The sequence below is a fragment of the Amblyomma maculatum genome, chromosome 1, assembly GCF_055883805.1.
Source record: "Amblyomma maculatum isolate TAMU_Amacu chromosome 1, ASM5588380v1, whole genome shotgun sequence".
Taxonomy (NCBI): Eukaryota; Metazoa; Arthropoda; class Arachnida; order Ixodida; family Ixodidae; genus Amblyomma; species Amblyomma maculatum.
In genome coordinates, this window is record NC_139344.1 from 480,720,969 (window position 1) to 480,733,332 (window position 12,364).

Sequence of the window (12,364 nt, forward strand, 5' to 3'; positions counted from 1 at the left end):
AGTAACTGAGGCACTCACCACAGGAAAGCCAGAACATGCTCTTCAGCTGTTTTTGAAGCCGAACCCCCGTTGTCAGAACGAGGGTACATGGGGTACGCCTCGAACCCGGCAATAAGTTGGGTCGCCACACTCCTTGACACACGAAAGTTCCTGCGGAACTGTGCAGAAGTACATATGAATTGCTGCACGAGCAAGAAGTGCATACAAACTTAAGCTTCGTTTTTGTTTTTCACCACGTACGCGAATACGCGTATAATACGCACCTCTTCATCGGAGTATTTGTGTACCACATCCTCTACGTAGCCGATAACTTTCGGGCGTTTCGTAGGTGACTCTGCAAAATATTGCTGAAAGAAGGCTTTGTACAAATGAAAATCGTCGTCGCTACTGCTGTCTGAATACTCGGATTCAGACTCCGAACTTTCATCAGACACTGCGAGCGCCAAACCAATTGCAGACGACGCCATATTGTGCGCGTGAAAAAAAACGGCGATGCCCAGTGTGTCCTGCCAATATTTCTGAAACCACTTAAAACCGCCGAAAAAAATCCTGCAACCTCCGGAAGTGACGACATTTTAAATGAAGTTCCGGTGAGATCCGCCTTTCGTCGGCAGATCAAGCTGGAGCTCTCCGCGGTGAGCGGGGCTGCTCCAAACGACCAGCGGAATACGCGCAACCTATCCGGGTCGACCAGCGGAATTCGGAATCGCTATCTCGGAGCAAGAAAGCCTGCCCCGGAGCGACCAGTGGAAATCGCCATAAAAGTTGTTGTACAGAGCTAGAGTCCCTAGAAGTTTTTGCTAGTCTGCCGTCCGAGCGGGGTTCCCTATGGAACCGGTTGGCCGCTTCCCGGATGAAAGCGCAGGGGGCGCTGTACGCATTCGGAGCGTGGTCGCGTTGTGTACGTGGTGCTGTGGCGGTTGTGCCGTACTGCGAATCTGCGCCGCGCTGATCCGTTGGTGCCGTGACAAGGCTCGTGCACCACGTGCACTTTTTTTCACTCGCGAGCCGGAATGCGCGCAAATTAGCCAGCATGTGTGCAAGTGTGCCTTTTTTATGGATATGTGATCGCGTCACGTCCAGAAAACGGGGTAAGCGTGATAGCACGTGTTTCTTGCCCGGGTGCAAGACCGGGTAGCGCTCGTGCAAGGTGAAATGTTCTCTCTTCAGGACACCGAAAGACGCAGGGAAAAGGCAAGAGTGGGAGCGCAACATCAAGGGCGGCTGCAAAGGGAATAACATTGTTTATTGTCTCAGCTAGGGCATAAAGGAATATGCAAAACGAAAATTAAAAGGCGTAATAAATGAAAGAAAATAGACTGGCTGTGTTCTAATAAAATTCAAGAGAGAACGATGATAAGGCCCTTGCGTGCAAGCAATGTACGAAGATGGGTTGCTCGGTGAAAGGCCCACTGCCGTCAGGTGCCGATATTGTCGGCTTCAGTGGCGGGCAAACCCACAAGTGGTGAATATCTTCCTCATTATTTTGTGAGTTGCAGACAGGAAATCCTGGACGTTGATATAAATATCGGTATATATAAATATCGGATGATCCAGATCGGGGTTGCCCTCACATTACTGTAACACGAATAAGCTAGTGTCGACGTTTGTGAGCGACACTTCAAACCCTGCTTTATTGAGCGAAGTTTTAAGACAGGTAAAGGTGATTGAGATTCCACGGGATGTTACGCAACTCACGAAGGATGCCATCTCAGCGCGTTTTTCCTGACACTCCAAAATACTTGTTGAAACCCCTGCCTCTCAAGAGAAAGGAGCGCAACTTGTACGAGCAAAAATCGTAAGCAGGGAGACATGCAGAGAAAGAAAACAAGTGCACTGATCCTGAAGCATCAGTGGAGCCAGTTGAAGAATACAGCGGTGGTGGATCGTGTGACGTGAGCCTGCTCCAGGAATGCAGAAAGCTGCATGCCACCGCCACTGGGGACAAATGTCGATCTTTCTGATGTTGAACAATGAACATTCGCATAGTGCCACTCAAGCGAGGACGAATCTCCGGAGGCAATAGCCATCATCGAGTTCTGTTAAACTTCATGTTAAAGAGGTTCTGCCTCTGTCTCAAGTTTCCGTAGTTACGGAAAGGTGTAAGGAGAAAATCTCTGAGTGGATAGGCAGCATCTCCTAGTACATGAAAGTTCCCTTGTGCACACATCTCAGGAAGCTTTCCTGAAAGTCCTGATTTCCTGAAGATTCGGGAGTCATGAATCTTACTTGGGTTTCCTGTTAGCACATCTAGAAATTTTTTGTTATTATCACACACTGCCTGCAAGGTAAGTGAGATGGAATTGTGCCTGTTGACGTAGGTGGAACGATTTTTTTTTTGGCTGGACAGCGAATGTTGATGTATGATCCATCAATGCATCCGATGGTGCCGGGCACACCAGAAACCTGTGTTAAAGAACAAAAGTATTAAACAGAGCTCACTTCATCTGCTTACTAACCGATAAGCTTAATTGCGTAAATTCTATTTGATTCAATACATATAAATATGGACGTGCACCTCTTCAAGGTTTCAAATGTTAATCACTTATGAAAACTATTGTTTGATTTGCTTGGTCTACTTGTGGGGTTAATGTTCCCAAGCAGTTTCCAAGCACCTAAATCTATGAAGTACTAATCTGTGAAGATATATTTAACACATATTTTTAAAGCTAGTACATATTTAACAACTTGAATAAGTGATATTTGTGATTCAAAGTACAAGTTTTTGCATTCATTGATGGTTGGCTCAGTGCAATATTTCTTTTGTTGTCCTCACTTCATTAACCTGCAAATGTTACATTTTTTACTCACAGTACATATTTTTGTGCTTACTCACGATCATTTGTTTTGTGCAATATTTTTATACTATTGGAAGAACTGCATGACATATCTGTGATTCAGAGTACAAGTTTTTGCATTCATTGCTGGTTGGTTCAGTGCAATATTTCTGTTGTTGTCCTCACTTCATTAACCAGCATATATTAACATTTATTTTTACTCACAGTACATATGTCTGTGCTTACTCACGAGCATTTGTTTTGTGCACTATTTTTATACCATTTGAAGAACTGCATGACAATTTGGAGAAACTGCCTATTTATATAAGCAGATTACTGCTTGTGGCTCACCGTGTTGTGCACTTAGAAAACAAAGCCAACCAAGAATAAGCTTTGAAAGACACAACATTTTGAGAACATACTCAATTCCTTCATCGCATATGACAGTGAGTGAGCTGCAGCGTGCCTTTTGAAGCCCTCGTTCAGACATCCACAACGTCACCGAGGGGAGTATCGAAAAAGTAGTTAGCATTCCTCAGTGTCTGCTATATATATATATATATATATATATATATATATATATATATGCATTTCTCTTAAAATATATATATATATATTTTAAGAGAGATGCATGACTCGTGGAAAGGAGAAAGAAAAGGAAATTAGAGACGTCGTGCGCCGAAGACGATAAAGAGGATGAAGCTCGAGCTGTCACTGTGAACGCTGGCCGTCGTAGTTGCTACGGAAGATATATTTCTATGCGAACCATCTAAACCGCTTGATTATACTTGGTGGAGGTGCTGGGTAAAAGCACGCCAGACTCGTGGCGTCTGTCATGATGGTAGAGCCTGGCAAGGTTCGACTGCGGAGCTCCAGGTTGGGAGCAGGTGACACCTCCGCTTAATTACAATATATATATATATATATATATATATATATATATATATATATATATATATATATACTCAGCACACATGGGGGAATTCTAACTGCTTTCTAGGAGCCTTTCTGCCCCTCTCACATCCACAGTCTATGGTCAGTGACTGCAGTGACACCTGATGAAGGAACTGAGCAGCTTCTGAAATGTCGCGTCTTTCTACATTATGTCTTACAAAACAGGATGCACCTCGTTCTGCTTTTTGAATATATCACCACTTATAAGTGTTTCTTTTACTACATGATACCTGAATATTCAAGAGAATCTCAATTACAGTTGCAGAATAAGCATATGCTTGACTGCAACTTTACATCTGCAAAGAAAACCTGTTAAATTTTCAATACTGAAGATTTAGTCAAGAAAGTGCTATTCCACTATGTATTTTTTAACCTAGTCTTTCTATCTGCAGCTGATTCCAGCTAGCAGACGTGTAACCTGTTGTTCTCCTTGTGTTATTAATGGGTATTTTTGATTCCACTAGCATTCAGTGTGTTTTTTTTTTCCTTTCACGATGAGCATCTGCTGGTACAAGTTGTATGTGCAAACAATATTCAAACAAGATGAAGGAGAGTGGTCTTACTTTCTCAAAGTCCGCTGCTAACTGTTCCAGGTCAGGTGGAAATGCAATGGCTGTTTTAGCTACCTCCTCGAGGTAGTCTAGCATACGGTGTATGACCCTGAAGACTGTGGTCTCGCCGAGCCCAAAACGGTTTGCAACATCTCTTATGCAGGCCTTATTAGCTGCATACCTGAAAATAATATTGTACCATGTAGTTGTACCTGCTTGAACGTTGTTTGAACTGCATGGAGTAACTTTCCTTTCCTTTTTTTTTCTTCAAATATTGTACCATGTATAGTCGGCCAAATCTGTACCCACTTCCAAGGTTACATGATATGATTTTCACAATTTCAAAACGAGTGTCTAGCTCTAATAACACAATTTAGAGAGTTGGAACAGTGCTGTGCAGTTTTTATGGCATATATGCACCAAGCTTCGATTAACTATGCCTGTGGCCGCGCATAAATGCCCAGACGGGTGAAAGGATTGCAACGCTGGTCTGCTGCTTCGAACGTTGTTTGAACTGCGTGAAAAAGCTTTCCTTTCTTTCTTTTTTCATATATTATACTAGAGCAAATTTAATACTCCTGGCTTAGGCTTTTCGAGACGGCGGACAGATCGTTGGCTCAGCTAGGTCACCGCCAAGCTACTTGAATTACCTAGTAACTGAGGCACTCACCACAGGAAAGCCAGAACATGCTCTTCAGCTGTTTTTGAAGCCGAACCCCCGTTGTCAGAACGAGGGTACACGGGGGACGCCTCGAACCCGGCAATAAGTTGGGTCGCCACACTCCTTGACACATGAAAGTTCCTGCGGAACTGTGCAGAAGTACATATGAATTGCTGCACGAGCAAGAAGTGCATACAAACTTAAGCTTCGTTTTTGTTTTTCTCCACGTACGCGAATACGCGTATAATACGCACCTCTTCATCGGAGTATTTGTGTACCACATCCTCTACGTAGCCGATAACTTTCGGGCATTTCGTAGGTGACTCTGCAAAATATTGCTGAAAGAAGGCTTTGTACAAATGAAAATCGTCGTCGCTACTGCTGTCTGAATACTCGGATTCAGACTCCGAACTTTCATCAGACACTGCGAGCGCCAAACCAATTGCAGACGACGCCATATTGTGCGCGAAAAAAAAACGGCGATGCCCAGTGTGTCCTGTCAATATTTCTGAAACCAGTTAAAACCGCCAAAAAAAAAAAAAAATCCTGCAACCTCCGGAAGTGACGACATTATAAATGAAGTTCCGGTGAGATCCGCCTTTCGTCGGCAGATCAAGCTGGAGCTCTCCGCGGTGAGCGGGGCTGCTCCAAACGACCAGCGGAATACGCGCAACCTATCCGGGTCGACCAGCGGAATTCGGAATCGCTATCTCGGAGCAAGAAAGCCTGCCCCGGAGCGACCAGTGGAAATCGCCATAAAAGTTGTTGTACAGAGCTAGAGTCCCTAGAAGTTTTTGCTAGTCTGCCGTCCGAGCGGGGTTCCCTAAGGAACCGGTTGGCCGCTTCCCGGATGAAAGCGCAGGGGGCGCTGTACGCATTCGGAGCGTGGTCGCGTTGTGTACGTGGTGCTGTGGCGGTTGTGCCGTATTGCGAATCTGCGCCGCGCTGATCCGTTGGTGCCGTGACAAGGCTCGTGCACCACGTGCACTTTTTTTCACTCGCGAGCCGGAATGCGCGCAAATTAGCTAGCATGTGTGCAAGTGTGCCTTTTTTATGGATATGTGATCGCGTCACGTCCAGAAAACGGGGTAAGCGTGATAGCACGTGTTTCTTGCCCGGGTGCAAGACCGGGTAGCGCTCGTGCAAGGTGAAATGTTCTCTCTTCAGGACACCGAAAGACGCAGGGAAAAGGCAAGAGTGGGAGCGCAACATCAAGGGCGGCTGCAAAGGGAATAACATTGTTTATTGTCTCAGCTAGGGCATAAAGGAATATGCAAAACGAAAATTAAAAGGCGTAATAAATGAAAGAAAATAGACTGGCTGTGTTCTAATAAAATTCAAGAGAGAACGATGATAAGGCCCTTGCGTGCAAGCAATGTACGAAGATGGGTTGCTCGGTGAAAGGCCCACTGCCGTCAGGTGCCGATATTGTCGGCTTCAGTGGCGGGCAAACCCACAAGTGGTGAATATCTTCCTGATTATTTTGTGAGTTGCAGACAGGAAATCCTGGACGTTGATATAAATATCGGTATATATAAATATCGGATGATCCAGATCGGGGTTGCCCTCACATTACTGTAACACGAATAAGCTAGTGTCGACGTTTGTGAGCGACACTTCAAACCCTGCTTTATTGAGCGAAGTTTTAAGACAGGTAAAGGTGATTGAGATTCCACGGGATGTTACGCAACTCACGAAGGATGCCATCTCAACGCTGTTTCCTGACACTCCAAAATACTTGTTGAAACCCCTGCCTCTCAAGAGAAAGGAGCGCAACTTGTACGAGCAAAAACAGTCAGCAGGGAGACATGCAGAGAAAGAAAACAAGTGCACTGATCCTGAAGCATCAGTGGAGCCAGTTGAAGAATACAGCGGTGGTGGATCGTGTGACGTGAGCCTGCACCAGGAATGCAGAAAGCTGCATGCCACCGCCACTGGGGACAAATGTCGATCTTTCTGATGTTGAACAATGAACATTCGCATAGTGCCACTCAAGCGAGGACGAATCTCCGGAGGCAATAGCCATCATCGAGTTCTGTTAAACTTCATGTTAAAGAGGTTCTGCCTCTGGCTCAAGTTTCCGTAGTTACGGAAAGGTGTAAGGAGAAAATCTCTGAGTGGATAGGCAGCATCTCCTAGTACATGAAAGTTCCCTTGTGCACACATCTCAAGAAGCTTTCCTGAAAGTCCTGATTTCCTGAAGATTCGGGAGTCATGAATCTTACTTGGGTTTCCTGTTAGCACATCTAGAAATTTTTTGTTATTATCACACACTGCCTGCAAGGTAAGTGAGATGGAATTGTGCCTGTTGACGTAGGTGGAACGAATATTTTTGGCTGCACAGTGAATGTTGATGTATGATCCAGCAATGCATCCGATGGTGCCGGGCACACCAGAAACCTGTGTTAAAGAACAAAAGTATTAAACAGAGCTTACTTCATCTGCTTACTAACCGATAAGCTTAATTGCGTAAATTCTATTTGATTCAATACATATAAATATGGACGTGCACCTCTTCCAGGTTTCAAATGTTAATCACTTATGAAAAGTATTGTTTGATTTGCTTGGTCTACTTGTGGGGTTAATGTTCTCAAGCAGTTTCCAAGCACCTAAGGCTATGAAGTACTAATATGTGAAGATATGTTTGACTCATATTTTTAAAGCTAGTACATATTTAACAACTTGAATAAGTGATATTTGTGATTCAAAGTACAAGTTTTTGCATTCATTGATGGTTGGCTCAGTGCAATATTTCTTTTGTTGTCCTCACTTCATTAACCTGCAAATGTTACATTTTTTACTCACAGTACATATTTTTGTGCTTACTCACGATCATTTGTTTTGTGCAATATTTTTATACTATTCGAAGAACTGCATGACATATCTGTGATTCAGAGTACAAGTTTTTGCATTTATTGATGATTGGCTCAGTGCAATATTTCTTTTGTTGTCCTCACTTCATTAACCTGCAAATGTTACATTTTTTACTCACAGTACATATTTTTGTGCTTACTCACGATCATTTGTTTTGTACAATATTTTTATACTATTGGAAGAACTGCATGACATATCTGTGATTCAGAGTACAAGTTTTTGCATTCATTGCTGGTTGGTTCAGTGCAATATTTCTGTTGTTGTCCTCACTTCATTAACCAGCATATATTAACATTTATTTTTACTCACAGTACATATGTCTGTGCTTACTCACGAGCATTTGTTTTGTGCAATATTTTTATATCACATGAAGAACTGCATGACAATTTGGAGAAACTGCCTATTTATTTAAGCAGATTACTGCTTGTGGTTCACCGTGTTGTGCGCTTAGAAAGCAAAGCCAACCAAGAATAAGCTTTGAAAGACACAACATTTTGAGAACATACTCAATTCCTTCATCGCATATGACAGTGAGTGAGCTGCAGCGTGCCTTTTGAAGCCCTCGTTCAGACATCCACAACGTCACCGAGGGGAGTATCGAAAAAGTAGTTAGCATTCCTAAGTGTCTGCTATATATATATATATATATATATATATACATTTCTCTTAATATATATATATATATATATATATATATATATATATATATTTTAAGAGAGATGCATGACTCGTGGAAAGGAGAAAGAAAAGGAAATTAGAGACGTCGTGCGCCGAAGACGACAAAGAGGATGAAGCTCGAGCTGTCACTGTGAACGCTGGCCGTCGTAGTTGCTACGGAAGATATATTGCTATGCGAACCATCTAAACCGCTTGATTATACTTGGTGGAGGTGCTGGGTAAAAGCACGACAGACTGGGTCGTGGCGTCTGTCATGATGGTAGAGCCTGGCAAGGTTCGACTGCGGAGCTCCAGGTTGGGAGCAGGTGACACCTCCGCTTAATTACAATATATATATATATATATATATATATATATATATATATATATATATACTCAGCACACATGGGGGAATTCTGCTTTCTAGGAGCCTTTCTGCCCCTCTCACATCCACAGTCTATGGTCAGTGACTGCAGTGACACCTGATGAAGGAACTGAGTAGCTTCTGAAACGTCGCGTCTTTCTACATTATGTCTTACAAAACAGGATGCACCTCGTTCTGCTTTTTGAATATATCACCACTTATAAGTGTTTCTTTTACTACATGATACCTGAATATTCAAGAGAATCTCAATTACAGTTGCAGAATAAGCATATGCTTGACTGCAACTTTACATCTGCAAAGAAAACCTGTTAAATTTTCAATACTGAAGATTTAGTCAAGAAAGTGCTATTCCACTATGTATTTTTTAACCTAGTCTTTCTATCTGCAGCTGATTCCAACTAGCAGACGTGTAACCTGTTGTTCTCCTTGTGTTATTAATGGGTATTTTTGATTCCACTAGCATTCAGTGTGTGTTTTTTTTCCTTTCACGATGAGCATCTGCTGGTACAAGTTGTATGTGCAAAAAATATTCAAACAAGATGAAGGAGAGTGGTCTTACTTTCTCAAAGTCCGCTGCTAACTGTTCCAGGTCAGGTGGAAATGCAATGGCTGTTTTAGCTACCTCCTCGAGGTAGTCTAGCATACGGTCTATGACCCTGAAGACTGTGGTCTCGCCGAGCCCAAAACGGCTTGTAACATCTCTTATGCAGGCCTTATTAGCTGCATACCTGAAAATAATATTGTACCATGTAGTTGTACCTGCTCGAACGTTGTTTGAACTGCATGGAAAAACTTTCCTTTCTTTTTTTTTTCTTCAAATATTGTACCATGTATAGTCGGCCAAATCTGTACCCACTTCCGAGATTACATGATATCATTTTCACAATTTCAAAACGAGTGTCTAGCTCGAATAGCCCAATTTAGAGAGTTGGAACAGTGCTGTGCAGTTTTTATGGCATATATGCACCAAGGTTCGATTAACTATGCCTGTGGCCGCGCATAAATGCCCAGACGGGTGAAAGGATTGCAACGCTGGTCTCCAGCTTCGAACGTTGTTTGAACTGCGTGAAAAAGCTTTCCTTTCTTTCTTTTTTCATATATTATACTAGAGCAAATTTAATACTCCTGGCTTAGGCTTTTCGAGACGGCGGACAGATCGTTGGCTCAGCTAGGTCACCGCCAAGCTACTTGAATTACCTAGTAACTGAGGCACTCACCACAGGAAAGCCAGAACATGCTCTTCAGCTGTTTTTGAAGCCGAACCCCCGTTGTCAGAACGAGGGTACATGGGGTACGCCTCGAACCCGGCAATAAGTTGGGTCGCCACACTCCTTGACACACGAAAGTTCCTGCGGAACTGTGCAGAAGTACATATGAATTGCTGCACGAGCAAGAAGTGCATACAAACTTAAGCTTCGTTTTTGTTTTTCACCACGTACGCGAATACGCGTATAATACGCACCTCTTCATCGGAGTATTTGTGTACCACATCCTCTACGTAGCCGATAACTTTCGGGCGTTTCGTAGGTGACTCTGCAAAATATTGCTGAAAGAAGGCTTTGTACAAATGAAAATCGTCGTCGCTACTGCTGTCTGAATACTCGGATTCAGACTCCGAACTTTCATCAGACACTGCGAGCGCCAAACCAATTGCAGACGACGCCATATTGTGCGCGTGAAAAAAAACGGCGATGCCCAGTGTGTCCTGCCAATATTTCTGAAACCACTTAAAACCGCCGAAAAAAATCCTGCAACCTCCGGAAGTGACGACATTTTAAATGAAGTTCCGGTGAGATCCGCCTTTCGTCGGCAGATCAAGCTGGAGCTCTCCGCGGTGAGCGGGGCTGCTCCAAACGACCAGCGGAATACGCGCAACCTATCCGGGTCGACCAGCGGAATTCGGAATCGCTATCTCGGAGCAAGAAAGCCTGCCCCGGAGCGACCAGTGGAAATCGCCATAAAAGTTGTTGTACAGAGCTAGAGTCCCTAGAAGTTTTTGCTAGTCTGCCGTCCGAGCGGGGTTCCCTAAGGAACCGGTTGGCCGCTTCCCGGATGAAAGCGCAGGGGGCGCTGTACGCATTCGGAGCGTGGTCGCGTTGTGTACGTGGTGCTGTGGCGGTTGTGCCGTACTGCGAATCTGCGCCGCGCTGATCTGTTGGTGCCGTGACAAGGCTCGTGCACCACGTGCACTTTTTTTCACTCGCGAGCCGGAATGCGCGCAAATTAGCCAGCATGTGTGCAAGTGTGCCTTTTTTATGGATATGTGATCGCGTCACGTCCAGAAAACGGGGTAAGCGTGATAGCACGTGTTTCTTGCCCGGGTGCAAGACCGGGTAGCGCTCGTGCAAGGTGAAATGTTCTCTCTTCAGGACACCGAAAGACGCAGGGAAAAGGCAAGAGTGGGAGCGCAACATCAAGGGCGGCTGCAAAGGGAATAACATTGTTTATTGTCTCAGCTAGGGCATAAAGGAATATGCAAAACGAAAATTAAAAGGCGTAATAAATGAAAGAAAATAGACTGGCTGTGTTCTAATAAAATTCAAGAGAGAACGATGATAAGGCCCTTGCGTGCAAGCAATGTACGAAGATGGGTTGCTCGGTGAAAGGCCCACTGCCGTCAGGTGCCGATATTGTCGGCTTCAGTGGCGGGCAAACCCACAAGTGGTGAATATCTTCCTCATTATTTTGTGAGTTGCAGACAGGAAATCCTGGACGTTGATATAAATATCGGTATATATAAATATCGGATGATCCAGATCGGGGTTGCCCTCACATTACTGTAACACGAATAAGCTAGTGTCGACGTTTGTGAGCGACACTTCAAAACCTGCTTTATTGAGCGAAGTTTTAAGACAGGTAAAGGTGATTGAGATTCCACGGGATGTTACGCAACTCACGAAGGATGCCATCTCAGCGCGTTTTTCCTGACACTCCAAAATACTTGTTGAAACCCCTGCCTCTCAAGAGAAAGGAGCGCAACTTGTACGAGCAAAAATCGTAAGCAGGGAGACATGCAGAGAAAGAAAACAAGTGCACTGATCCTGAAGCATCAGTGGAGCCAGTTGAAGAATACAGCGGTGGTGGATCGTGTGACGTGAGCCTGCTCCAGGAATGCAGAAAGCTGCATGCCACCGCCACTGGGGACAAATGTCGATCTTTCTGATGTTGAACAATGAACATTCGCATAGTGCCACTCAAGCGAGGACGAATCTCCGGAGGCAATAGCCATCATCGAGTTCTGTTAAACTTCATGTTAAAGAGGTTCTGCCTCTGTCTCAAGTTTCCGTAGTTACGGAAAGGTGTAAGGAGAAAATCTCTGAGTGGATAGGCAGCATCTCCTAGTACATGAAAGTTCCCTTGTGCACACATCTCAGGAAGCTTTCCTGAAAGTCCTGATTTCCTGAAGATTCGGGAGTCATGAATCTTACTTGGGTTTCCTGTTAGCACATCTAGAAATTTTTTGTTATTATCACACACTGCCTGCAAGGTAAGTGAGATGGAATTG

The 12,364-nt window shown here is 44.1% G+C and overlaps 1 pseudogene; it reads right to left on the minus strand.

Annotated features, from left to right (window-relative positions):
• Window positions 1–1,043: 1,043 nt before the first annotated feature.
• LOC146210078 (uncharacterized) lies at window positions 1,044–10,525 on the minus strand (annotated as a pseudogene).
• Between the last annotated feature and the right edge of the window lie 1,839 nt (window positions 10,526–12,364).